Source organism: Scardinius erythrophthalmus, assembly GCF_964197995.2.
Source record: "Scardinius erythrophthalmus genome assembly, contig: HAP1_SCAFFOLD_43, whole genome shotgun sequence".
NCBI lineage: Eukaryota > Metazoa > Chordata > Actinopteri > Cypriniformes > Leuciscidae > Scardinius > Scardinius erythrophthalmus.
The window spans coordinates 216,340-229,679 of record NW_028296545.1 but is presented as its reverse complement, the minus strand read 5'-3'; positions in this window follow the sequence as shown (position 1 = coordinate 229,679).

The window sequence follows — 13,340 nt, the reverse complement described above, 5'->3', positions numbered from 1 at the left end:
ACACTCATAAAACAGTCACTGTCACAACTCATGATACAAAGATGTTAGCTACACGCGGTAGCTTTAGCACACGGCTAACTAGTTCAGCTCGCGCTGTGACTGCGGCCTAGTCAACTCAGCTCATATCAAATCATTTCTGAAATAGATATCTGTCATAAGATAACATATGACAAAAAAAAGTCACTCACCAAAACGAGACTGCATCACATATTCAATTAAAGAAGATTGTTCAATAAAAATTATCACACTATAAATCTTTACTCCGATTTCACCTTTTACACCTTTCTCTGACGACAAGTTGATGCATCCAAAGTTTCCAAGTGCACACAATCACAGTTCCCGATAGATTATGATGATCATTTAGTACAAGGAGTTTCTGAAGAAAGTTTCCGTGCTGCTGTCTCATCTGATCTATTCTGTTCTCTCATCATGCTGACAGCAGCAGCGCCTGTGCGAACAGTGGGCGGGCCTTAAGAATATGCCGCTACTGTTGGCTCTCAGGGGTGGCAGTCACTGCAGCACAATCAGTGATTGGACGAATCGCGTGTTTTTGCCCAGTGGTTTTTACCAGTGCATCAAGTAAATAAAAAAAAATGGATGTAATTGAAAAAATAAATTTGTCCAGAACAGAGCGACAGGACTGAATTTAAACTGTTATAGAAGAGCTAATATACTGAGAATGAACTGGTGAAGGATTGTCTCTCTGCTTTATTTTATAAGAAATATTTCTGTGTCTAGAGTTCCTAATGCGCTGTACTCTCAACTTTTGTATAATAGTACTAGTCATATTTTTTTACACCAGGCATGAATAAAAGGAATGTTTTTTATTTCCTGTTTCGAAAACCACTGGAAACCAACGGACAGTAATGTATAGAGGAATGAAAATATGGAATCATTTACTATTGATATCACACATTTTTACAAGAAAAATTAGTTTAAAAAAATATTTAAAGGAATATTTAATGGCAAAATATATTAAATTGTTGATTTTGATATTTGGAATGGATGATGGGTTAGTGCGTTTCATTGACTTGACTTTTTATTGTTGTTGATTAAATGTAGTTTTGTATGATTTACTTTTTGGGACCCCAGGAAGAGTAGCCACTGCCTAGAAAGAGGCTAATGGGGATCCAAATAAACAAATAAACTTATAACATTGATGGAAAATACCATTTACAGCCAATACAGGCAATTTACTGAGGAAAGTTTTTTTGACAGTTATAGCACCACATCTTGCCTGATCTCCACCACTTCAAGTGTCCTCAAAGTGTGCCCATGCATGTCTGTCAAATTTGTTGTAAATATCTCATTTTGTTTTGAAGTTTAGACACTTCTGTTTATGAGAGAATAAAAATGATCCATGGGTGACAATGATTTAAAAATTTTATTTGTTTATTTATTTTTGTCAGTTCCTATCTTAATTGTGACATTTGGGCGTTATTGTTTAGCTATTGATCTATGTTTTCAAATTTCAAGAAATTTGGACTATCGGTTTCGAAGATAATTGCAAGTTTTTTAAGTGCTTAATGACAATGATACACAAACTATAAGGAGAAACCTGGCATATTTGGTATTGTTGGACTCGGGAAGGATTGAGGATTTCAAAGGACTAACGGTTGGGTGCGTTTATAGCCATTTTCATAAATTTTTTTCCATGTTGTAGCGCCACCAAGTGGCCAATCGTCGCGATTTTTTTCAAGTAATCTCAGATTGAGCTCATAAACACGTTTCCCAAGATTAGCGAAAATATCTCTTTCCATTCACGAGTTATAATTGTTTTAGTAAAAGTGGCCCTGGTGCCATCAAACATTTTGATTTCCCTTAGCGACCGTGAATTTAAATTAAGAATTTTTTTGATGATTATTGATAGTCTCTGTCCAGAGAATATTTCTGCATTGGTTTGGTTTCGATCGGGCAAAAAATCTAGGAGTAATTCGCAAAAGTAGGTTTTTCAAAAAACCTCAATTTACTCAAAATTGGCGCCTGAAGGGCAAGCAAATCTGAGGCATGCATCTGGTCCGCCTCGAGCAAAGGATTCCAGCGATATAAGACACTTGAGCCTACGCCTCACGGTTGATGAGTTATGAGCCGTTTCGTACTTTTGCCCGCTGTAGCGCCCCCGTCAGGCCGATCGGGGCGGGCCTTGGTGACGCTGTAGGCGGTGTGAGTACTATCAGCCCCCAAAGTTTCAAGTCTCCACGACTTACGGTTTGGTCTGCCCGATCAGTTTTATGTCTGAATGTTGCATCATGGGAAAATTAACAATTACAATAGGTGTTCAGCACTGAAGTGCTTGAACCCCTAATAAGTGGCTAAAAAAGGGCCACAAAAAGGCCTCTAAAAAAAAAACTATAGGGTCTAGGCGCTTGCCGTCTGCGCTGCTGCGTTCCAAAAACTTTATCCAGCCTTCTAACATGTGCCTCGGAGAGGAAAAAGAACGTTTGTTGCCCTTTTAGCTCATTTATCATGGAAATGTGGTGCATTTTTTTTTTTACCTTTTAAACTGTGACACCCCCACTGATGGCCCGATCTCCATAAAAGTTTGCACGCTTCTTTAGAATAATATGGCGCATGTGCTCAGCTAATTTGGTGAAGCTCTGCTCTTTTCCCCCCATTTTTCAGTCATTTAAATGTCATTTTGCATAGGGTAATACAGAGGCCTTCTCACCTTTATGACAGTTAAAGCGCCACCAATGGCCCGACGTCCATGAAAGTTTTCAAGCTTCTTCAGGATCACGTGACGCATGCGCATGCCCGATTTTGTGAGCTTGTATGCAAATCAGACAGCAAGATGGCCGCTTTCAGCCATTTCATGTGTTTTTTCCATAGAAATACATCATTTTGACACCCTTTTAACAGTTATAGCGCCACCAAGTGGCCAGTCGCTGCGCCCTTTTTCACGTGACCACAGAATGAGCTCGTACATGCGTGTGCTGAGTTTGGTGCAAAAATCTCGTTCCGTTCACGAGTTATAGCCAATTAAGCAAAATGGGCTCCTCCCACTTCGAACATTTTGGCGGCCCTTAGGGACCGTGAAGCGAAATTTACACTTTTTTTTGATAATTATTGACAATCAGACTCCAGAGAATCTTGCCGCACTGGTTTGGTTCCGGTCGGGCCAAAAACCTAGGACTAGTTCGCGAAAGTAGGTTTTTGGAAAAACCCCAAATACCCTAAAATTTTCCCAGGGTGACGAGCAAATCCGAGGCATGCATCTGGTCCGCCTCGAGCCAAGGATTCCAGCGATATAAGACACTTGAGCCTACGCCTCACGGTTGATGAGTTATGAGCCGTTTCGTACTTTTGCCCGCTGTAGCGCCCCCGTCAGGCCGATCGGGGCGGGCCTTGGTGACGCTGTAGGCGGTGTGAGTACTATCAGCCCCCAAAGTTTCAAGTCTCCACGACTTACGGTTTGGTCTGCCCGATCAGTTTTATGTCTGAATGTTGCATCATGGGAAAATTAACAATTACAATAGGTGTTCAGCACTGAAGTGCTTGAACCCCTAATAAGTGGCTAAAAAAGGGCCACAAAAAGGCCTCTAAAAAAAAAACTATAGGGTCTAGGCGCTTGCCGTCTGCGCTGCTGCGTTCCAAAAACTTTATCCAGCCTTCTAACATGTGCCTCGGAGAGGAAAAAGAACGTTTGTTGCCCTTTTAGCTCATTTATCATGGAAATGTGGTGCATTTTTTTTTTTACCTTTTAAACTGTGACACCCCCACTGATGGCCCGATCTCCATAAAAGTTTGCACGCTTCTTTAGAATAATATGGCGCATGTGCTCAGCTAATTTGGTGAAGCTCTGCTCTTTTCCCCCCATTTTTCAGTCATTTAAATGTCATTTTGCATAGGGTAATACAGAGGCCTTCTCACCTTTATGACAGTTAAAGCGCCACCAATGGCCCGACGTCCATGAAAGTTTTCAAGCTTCTTCAGGATCACGTGACGCATGCGCATGCCCGATTTTGTGAGCTTGTATGCAAATCAGACAGCAAGATGGCCGCTTTCAGCCATTTCATGTGTTTTTTCCATAGAAATACATCATTTTGACACCCTTTTAACAGTTATAGCGCCACCAAGTGGCCAGTCGCTGCGCCCTTTTTCACGTGACCACAGAATGAGCTCGTACATGCGTGTGCTGAGTTTGGTGCAAAAATCTCGTTCCGTTCACGAGTTATAGCCAATTAAGCAAAATGGGCTCCTCCCACTTCGAACATTTTGGCGGCCCTTAGGGACCGTGAAGCGAAATTTACACTTTTTTTTGATAATTATTGACAATCAGACTCCAGAGAATCTTGCCGCACTGGTTTGGTTCCGGTCGGGCCAAAAACCTAGGACTAGTTCGCGAAAGTAGGTTTTTGGAAAAACCCCAAATACCCTAAAATTTTCCCAGGGTGCCGAGCAAATCCGAGGCATGCATCTGGTCCGCCTCGAGCCAAGGATTCCAGCGATATAAGACACTTGAGCCTACGCCTCACGGTTGATGAGTTATGAGCCGTTTCGTACTTTTGCCCGCTGTAGCGCCCCCGTCAGGCCGATCGGGGCGGGCCTTGGTGACGCTGTAGGCGGTGTGAGTACTATCAGCCCCCAAAGTTTCAAGTCTCCACGACTTACGGTTTGGTCTGCCCGATCAGTTTTATGTCTGAATGTTGCATCATGGGAAAATTAACAATTACAATAGGTGTTCAGCACTGAAGTGCTTGAACCCCTAATAAGTGGCTAAAAAAGGGCCACAAAAAGGCCTCTAAAAAAAAAACTATAGGGTCTAGGCGCTTGCCGTCTGCGCTGCTGCGTTCCAAAAACTTTATCCAGCCTTCTAACATGTGCCTCGGAGAGGAAAAAGAACGTTTGTTGCCCTTTTAGCTCATTTATCATGGAAATGTGGTGCATTTTTTTTTTTACCTTTTAAACTGTGACACCCCCACTGATGGCCCGATCTCCATAAAAGTTTGCACGCTTCTTTAGAATAATATGGCGCATGTGCTCAGCTAATTTGGTGAAGCTCTGCTCTTTTCCCCCCATTTTTCAGTCATTTAAATGTCATTTTGCATAGGGTAATACAGAGGCCTTCTCACCTTTATGACAGTTAAAGCGCCACCAATGGCCCGACGTCCATGAAAGTTTTCAAGCTTCTTCAGGATCACGTGACGCATGCGCATGCCCGATTTTGTGAGCTTGTATGCAAATCAGACAGCAAGATGGCCGCTTTCAGCCATTTCATGTGTTTTTTCCATAGAAATACATCATTTTGACACCCTTTTAACAGTTATAGCGCCACCAAGTGGCCAGTCGCTGCGCCCTTTTTCACGTGACCACAGAATGAGCTCGTACATGCGTGTGCTGAGTTTGGTGCAAAAATCTCGTTCCGTTCACGAGTTATAGCCAATTAAGCAAAATGGGCTCCTCCCACTTCGAACATTTTGGCGGCCCTTAGGGACCGTGAAGCGAAATTTACACTTTTTTTTGATAATTATTGACAATCAGACTCCAGAGAATCTTGCCGCACTGGTTTGGTTCCGGTCGGGCCAAAAACCTAGGACTAGTTCGCGAAAGTAGGTTTTTGGAAAAACCCCAAATACCCTAAAATTTTCCCAGGGTGACGAGCAAATCCGAGGCATGCATCTGGTCCGCCTCGAGCCAAGGATTCCAGCGATATAAGACACTTGAGCCTACGCCTCACGGTTGATGAGTTATGAGCCGTTTCGTACTTTTGCCCACTGTAGCGCCCCCGTCAGGCCGATCGGGGCGGGCCTTGGTGACGCTGTAGGCGGTGTGAGTACTATCAGCCCCCAAAGTTTCAAGTCTCCACGACTTACGGTTTGGTCTGCCCGATCAGTTTTATGTCTGAATGTTGCATCATGGGAAAATTAACAATTACAATAGGTGTTCAGCACTGAAGTGCTTGAACCCCTAATAAGTGGCTAAAAAAGGGCCACAAAAAGGCCTCTAAAAAAAAAACTATAGGGTCTAGGCGCTTGCCGTCTGCGCTGCTGCGTTCCAAAAACTTTATCCAGCCTTCTAACATGTGCCTCGGAGAGGAAAAAGAACGTTTGTTGCCCTTTTAGCTCATTTATCATGGAAATGTGGTGCATTTTTTTTTTTACCTTTTAAACTGTGACACCCCCACTGATGGCCCGATCTCCATAAAAGTTTGCACGCTTCTTTAGAATAATATGGCGCATGTGCTCAGCTAATTTGGTGAAGCTCTGCTCTTTTCCCCCCATTTTTCAGTCATTTAAATGTCATTTTGCATAGGGTAATACAGAGGCCTTCTCACCTTTATGACAGTTAAAGCGCCACCAATGGCCCGACGTCCATGAAAGTTTTCAAGCTTCTTCAGGATCACGTGACGCATGCGCATGCCCGATTTTGTGAGCTTGTATGCAAATCAGACAGCAAGATGGCCGCTTTCAGCCATTTCATGTGTTTTTTCCATAGAAATACATCATTTTGACACCCTTTTAACAGTTATAGCGCCACCAAGTGGCCAGTCGCTGCGCCCTTTTTCACGTGACCACAGAATGAGCTCGTACATGCGTGTGCTGAGTTTGGTGCAAAAATCTCGTTCCGTTCACGAGTTATAGCCAATTAAGCAAAATGGGCTCCTCCCACTTCGAACATTTTGGCGGCCCTTAGGGACCGTGAAGCGAAATTTACACTTTTTTTTGATAATTATTGACAATCAGACTCCAGAGAATCTTGCCGCACTGGTTTGGTTCCGGTCGGGCCAAAAACCTAGGACTAGTTCGCGAAAGTAGGTTTTTGGAAAAACCCCAAATACCCTAAAATTTTCCCAGGGTGACGAGCAAATCCGAGGCATGCATCTGGTCCGCCTCGAGCCAAGGATTCCAGCGATATAAGACACTTGAGCCTACGCCTCACGGTTGATGAGTTATGAGCCGTTTCGTACTTTTGCCCGCTGTAGCGCCCCCGTCAGGCCGATCGGGGCGGGCCTTGGTGACGCTGTAGGCGGTGTGAGTACTATCAGCCCCCAAAGTTTCAAGTCTCCACGACTTACGGTTTGGTCTGCCCGATCAGTTTTATGTCTGAATGTTGCATCATGGGAAAATTAACAATTACAATAGGTTTTCAGCACTGAAGTGCTTGAACCCCTAATAAGTGGCTAAAAAAGGGCCACAAAAAGGCCTCTAAAAAAAAAACTATAGGGTCTAGGCGCTTGCCGTCTGCGCTGCTGCGTTCCAAAAACTTTATCCAGCCTTCTAACATGTGCCTCGGAGAGGAAAAAGAACGTTTGTTGCCCTTTTAGCTCATTTATCATGGAAATGTGGTGCATTTTTTTTTTTACCTTTTAAACTGTGACACCCCCACTGATGGCCCGATCTCCATAAAAGTTTGCACGCTTCTTTAGAATAATATGGCGCATGTGCTCAGCTAATTTGGTGAAGCTCTGCTCTTTTCCCCCCATTTTTCAGTCATTTAAATGTCATTTTGCATAGGGTAATACAGAGGCCTTCTCACCTTTATGACAGTTAAAGCGCCACCAATGGCCCGACGTCCATGAAAGTTTTCAAGCTTCTTCAGGATCACGTGACGCATGCGCATGCCCGATTTTGTGAGCTTGTATGCAAATCAGACAGCAAGATGGCCGCTTTCAGCCATTTCATGTGTTTTTTCCATAGAAATACATCATTTTGACACCCTTTTAACAGTTATAGCGCCACCAAGTGGCCAGTCGCTGCGCCCTTTTTCACGTGACCACAGAATGAGCTCGTACATGCGTGTGCTGAGTTTGGTGCAAAAATCTCGTTCCGTTCACGAGTTATAGCCAATTAAGCAAAATGGGCTCCTCCCACTTCGAACATTTTGGCGGCCCTTAGGGACCGTGAAGCGAAATTTACACTTTTTTTTGATAATTATTGACAATCAGACTCCAGAGAATCTTGCCGCACTGGTTTGGTTCCGGTCGGGCCAAAAACCTAGGACTAGTTCGCGAAAGTAGGTTTTTGGAAAAACCCCAAATACCCTAAAATTTTCCCAGGGTGCCGAGCAAATCCGAGGCATGCATCTGGTCCGCCTCGAGCCAAGGATTCCAGCGATATAAGACACTTGAGCCTACGCCTCACGGTTGATGAGTTATGAGCCGTTTCGTACTTTTGCCCGCTGTAGCGCCCCCGTCAGGCCGATCGGGGCGGGCCTTGGTGACGCTGTAGGCGGTGTGAGTACTATCAGCCCCCAAAGTTTCAAGTCTCCACGACTTACGGTTTGGTCTGCCCGATCAGTTTTATGTCTGAATGTTGCATCATGGGAAAATTAACAATTACAATAGGTGTTCAGCACTGAAGTGCTTGAACCCCTAATAAGTGGCTAAAAAAGGGCCACAAAAAGGCCTCTAAAAAAAAAACTATAGGGTCTAGGCGCTTGCCGTCTGCGCTGCTGCGTTCCAAAAACTTTATCCAGCCTTCTAACATGTGCCTCGGAGAGGAAAAAGAACGTTTGTTGCCCTTTTAGCTCATTTATCATGGAAATGTGGTGCATTTTTTTTTTTACCTTTTAAACTGTGACACCCCCACTGATGGCCCGATCTCCATAAAAGTTTGCACGCTTCTTTAGAATAATATGGCGCATGTGCTCAGCTAATTTGGTGAAGCTCTGCTCTTTTCCCCCCATTTTTCAGTCATTTAAATGTCATTTTGCATAGGGTAATACAGAGGCCTTCTCACCTTTATGACAGTTAAAGCGCCACCAATGGCCCGACGTCCATGAAAGTTTTCAAGCTTCTTCAGGATCACGTGACGCATGCGCATGCCCGATTTTGTGAGCTTGTATGCAAATCAGACAGCAAGATGGCCGCTTTCAGCCATTTCATGTGTTTTTTCCATAGAAATACATCATTTTGACACCCTTTTAACAGTTATAGCGCCACCAAGTGGCCAGTCGCTGCGCCCTTTTTCACGTGACCACAGAATGAGCTCGTACATGCGTGTGCTGAGTTTGGTGCAAAAATCTCGTTCCGTTCACGAGTTATAGCCAATTAAGCAAAATGGGCTCCTCCCACTTCGAACATTTTGGCGGCCCTTAGGGACCGTGAAGCGAAATTTACACTTTTTTTTGATAATTATTGACAATCAGACTCCAGAGAATCTTGCCGCACTGGTTTGGTTCCGGTCGGGCCAAAAACCTAGGACTAGTTCGCGAAAGTAGGTTTTTGGAAAAACCCCAAATACCCTAAAATTTTCCCAGGGTGACGAGCAAATCCGAGGCATGCATCTGGTCCGCCTCGAGCCAAGGATTCCAGCGATATAAGACACTTGAGCCTACGCCTCACGGTTGATGAGTTATGAGCCGTTTCGTACTTTTGCCCACTGTAGCGCCCCCGTCAGGCCGATCGGGGCGGGCCTTGGTGACGCTGTAGGCGGTGTGAGTACTATCAGCCCCCAAAGTTTCAAGTCTCCACGACTTACGGTTTGGTCTGCCCGATCAGTTTTATGTCTGAATGTTGCATCATGGGAAAATTAACAATTACAATAGGTGTTCAGCACTGAAGTGCTTGAACCCCTAATAAGTGGCTAAAAAAGGGCCACAAAAAGGCCTCTAAAAAAAAAACTATAGGGTCTAGGCGCTTGCCGTCTGCGCTGCTGCGTTCCAAAAACTTTATCCAGCCTTCTAACATGTGCCTCGGAGAGGAAAAAGAACGTTTGTTGCCCTTTTAGCTCATTTATCATGGAAATGTGGTGCATTTTTTTTTTTACCTTTTAAACTGTGACACCCCCACTGATGGCCCGATCTCCATAAAAGTTTGCACGCTTCTTTAGAATAATATGGCGCATGTGCTCAGCTAATTTGGTGAAGCTCTGCTCTTTTCCCCCCATTTTTCAGTCATTTAAATGTCATTTTGCATAGGGTAATACAGAGGCCTTCTCACCTTTATGACAGTTAAAGCGCCACCAATGGCCCGACGTCCATGAAAGTTTTCAAGCTTCTTCAGGATCACGTGACGCATGCGCATGCCCGATTTTGTGAGCTTGTATGCAAATCAGACAGCAAGATGGCCGCTTTCAGCCATTTCATGTGTTTTTTCCATAGAAATACATCATTTTGACACCCTTTTAACAGTTATAGCGCCACCAAGTGGCCAGTCGCTGCGCCCTTTTTCACGTGACCACAGAATGAGCTCGTACATGCGTGTGCTGAGTTTGGTGCAAAAATCTCGTTCCGTTCACGAGTTATAGCCAATTAAGCAAAATGGGCTCCTCCCACTTCGAACATTTTGGCGGCCCTTAGGGACCGTGAAGCGAAATTTACACTTTTTTTTGATAATTATTGACAATCAGACTCCAGAGAATCTTGCCGCACTGGTTTGGTTCCGGTCGGGCCAAAAACCTAGGACTAGTTCGCGAAAGTAGGTTTTTGGAAAAACCCCAAATACCCTAAAATTTTCCCAGGGTGCCGAGCAAATCCGAGGCATGCATCTGGTCCGCCTCGAGCCAAGGATTCCAGCGATATAAGACACTTGAGCCTACGCCTCACGGTTGATGAGTTATGAGCCGTTTCGTACTTTTGCCCGCTGTAGCGCCCCCGTCAGGCCGATCGGGGCGGGCCTTGGTGACGCTGTAGGCGGTGTGAGTACTATCAGCCCCCAAAGTTTCAAGTCTCCACGACTTACGGTTTGGTCTGCCCGATCAGTTTTATGTCTGAATGTTGCATCATGGGAAAATTAACAATTACAATAGGTGTTCAGCACTGAAGTGCTTGAACCCCTAATAAGTGGCTAAAAAAGGGCCACAAAAAGGCCTCTAAAAAAAAAACTATAGGGTCTAGGCGCTTGCCGTCTGCGCTGCTGCGTTCCAAAAACTTTATCCAGCCTTCTAACATGTGCCTCGGAGAGGAAAAAGAACGTTTGTTGCCCTTTTAGCTCATTTATCATGGAAATGTGGTGCATTTTTTTTTTTACCTTTTAAACTGTGACACCCCCACTGATGGCCCGATCTCCATAAAAGTTTGCACGCTTCTTTAGAATAATATGGCGCATGTGCTCAGCTAATTTGGTGAAGCTCTGCTCTTTTCCCCCCATTTTTCAGTCATTTAAATGTCATTTTGCATAGGGTAATACAGAGGCCTTCTCACCTTTATGACAGTTAAAGCGCCACCAATGGCCCGACGTCCATGAAAGTTTTCAAGCTTCTTCAGGATCACGTGACGCATGCGCATGCCCGATTTTGTGAGCTTGTATGCAAATCAGACAGCAAGATGGCCGCTTTCAGCCATTTCATGTGTTTTTTCCATAGAAATACATCATTTTGACACCCTTTTAACAGTTATAGCGCCACCAAGTGGCCAGTCGCTGCGCCCTTTTTCACGTGACCACAGAATGAGCTCGTACATGCGTGTGCTGAGTTTGGTGCAAAAATCTCGTTCCGTTCACGAGTTATAGCCAATTAAGCAAAATGGGCTCCTCCCACTTCGAACATTTTGGCGGCCCTTAGGGACCGTGAAGCGAAATTTACACTTTTTTTTGATAATTATTGACAATCAGACTCCAGAGAATCTTGCCGCACTGGTTTGGTTCCGGTCGGGCCAAAAACCTAGGACTAGTTCGCGAAAGTAGGTTTTTGGAAAAACCCCAAATACCCTAAAATTTTCCCAGGGTGACGAGCAAATCCGAGGCATGCATCTGGTCCGCCTCGAGCCAAGGATTCCAGCGATATAAGACACTTGAGCCTACGCCTCACGGTTGATGAGTTATGAGCCGTTTCGTACTTTTGCCCACTGTAGCGCCCCCGTCAGGCCGATCGGGGCGGGCCTTGGTGACGCTGTAGGCGGTGTGAGTACTATCAGCCCCCAAAGTTTCAAGTCTCCACGACTTACGGTTTGGTCTGCCCGATCAGTTTTATGTCTGAATGTTGCATCATGGGAAAATTAACAATTACAATAGGTGTTCAGCACTGAAGTGCTTGAACCCCTAATAAGTGGCTAAAAAAGGGCCACAAAAAGGCCTCTAAAAAAAAAACTATAGGGTCTAGGCGCTTGCCGTCTGCGCTGCTGCGTTCCAAAAACTTTATCCAGCCTTCTAACATGTGCCTCGGAGAGGAAAAAGAACGTTTGTTGCCCTTTTAGCTCATTTATCATGGAAATGTGGTGCATTTTTTTTTTTACCTTTTAAACTGTGACACCCCCACTGATGGCCCGATCTCCATAAAAGTTTGCACGCTTCTTTAGAATAATATGGCGCATGTGCTCAGCTAATTTGGTGAAGCTCTGCTCTTTTCCCCCCATTTTTCAGTCATTTAAATGTCATTTTGCATAGGGTAATACAGAGGCCTTCTCACCTTTATGACAGTTAAAGCGCCACCAATGGCCCGACGTCCATGAAAGTTTTCAAGCTTCTTCAGGATCACGTGACGCATGCGCATGCCCGATTTTGTGAGCTTGTATGCAAATCAGACAGCAAGATGGCCGCTTTCAGCCATTTCATGTGTTTTTTCCATAGAAATACATCATTTTGACACCCTTTTAACAGTTATAGCGCCACCAAGTGGCCAGTCGCTGCGCCCTTTTTCACGTGACCACAGAATGAGCTCGTACATGCGTGTGCTGAGTTTGGTGCAAAAATCTCGTTCCGTTCACGAGTTATAGCCAATTAAGCAAAATGGGCTCCTCCCACTTCGAACATTTTGGCGGCCCTTAGGGACCGTGAAGCGAAATTTACACTTTTTTTTGATAATTATTGACAATCAGACTCCAGAGAATCTTGCCGCACTGGTTTGGTTCCGGTCGGGCCAAAAACCTAGGACTAGTTCGCGAAAGTAGGTTTTTGGAAAAACCCCAAATACCCTAAAATTTTCCCAGGGTGACGAGCAAATCCGAGGCATGCATCTGGTCCGCCTCGAGCCAAGGATTCCAGCGATATAAGACACTTGAGCCTACGCCTCACGGTTGATGAGTTATGAGCCGTTTCGTACTTTTGCCCGCTGTAGCGCCCCCGTCAGGCCGATCGGGGCGGGCCTTGGTGACGCTGTAGGCGGTGTGAGTACTATCAGCCCCCAAAGTTTCAAGTCTCCACGACTTACGGTTTGGTCTGCCCGATCAGTTTTATGTCTGAATGTTGCATCATGGGAAAATTAACAATTACAATAGGTTTTCAGCACTGAAGTGCTTGAACCCCTAATAAGTGGCTAAAAAAGGGCCACAAAAAGGCCTCTAAAAAAAAAACTATAGGGTCTAGGCGCTTGCCGTCTGCGCTGCTGCGTTCCAAAAACTTTATCCAGCCTTCTAACATGTGCCTCGGAGAGGAAAAAGAACGTTTGTTGCCCTTTTAGCTCATTTATCATGGAAATGTGGTGCATTTTTTTTTTTACCTTTTAAACTGTGACACCCCCACTGAT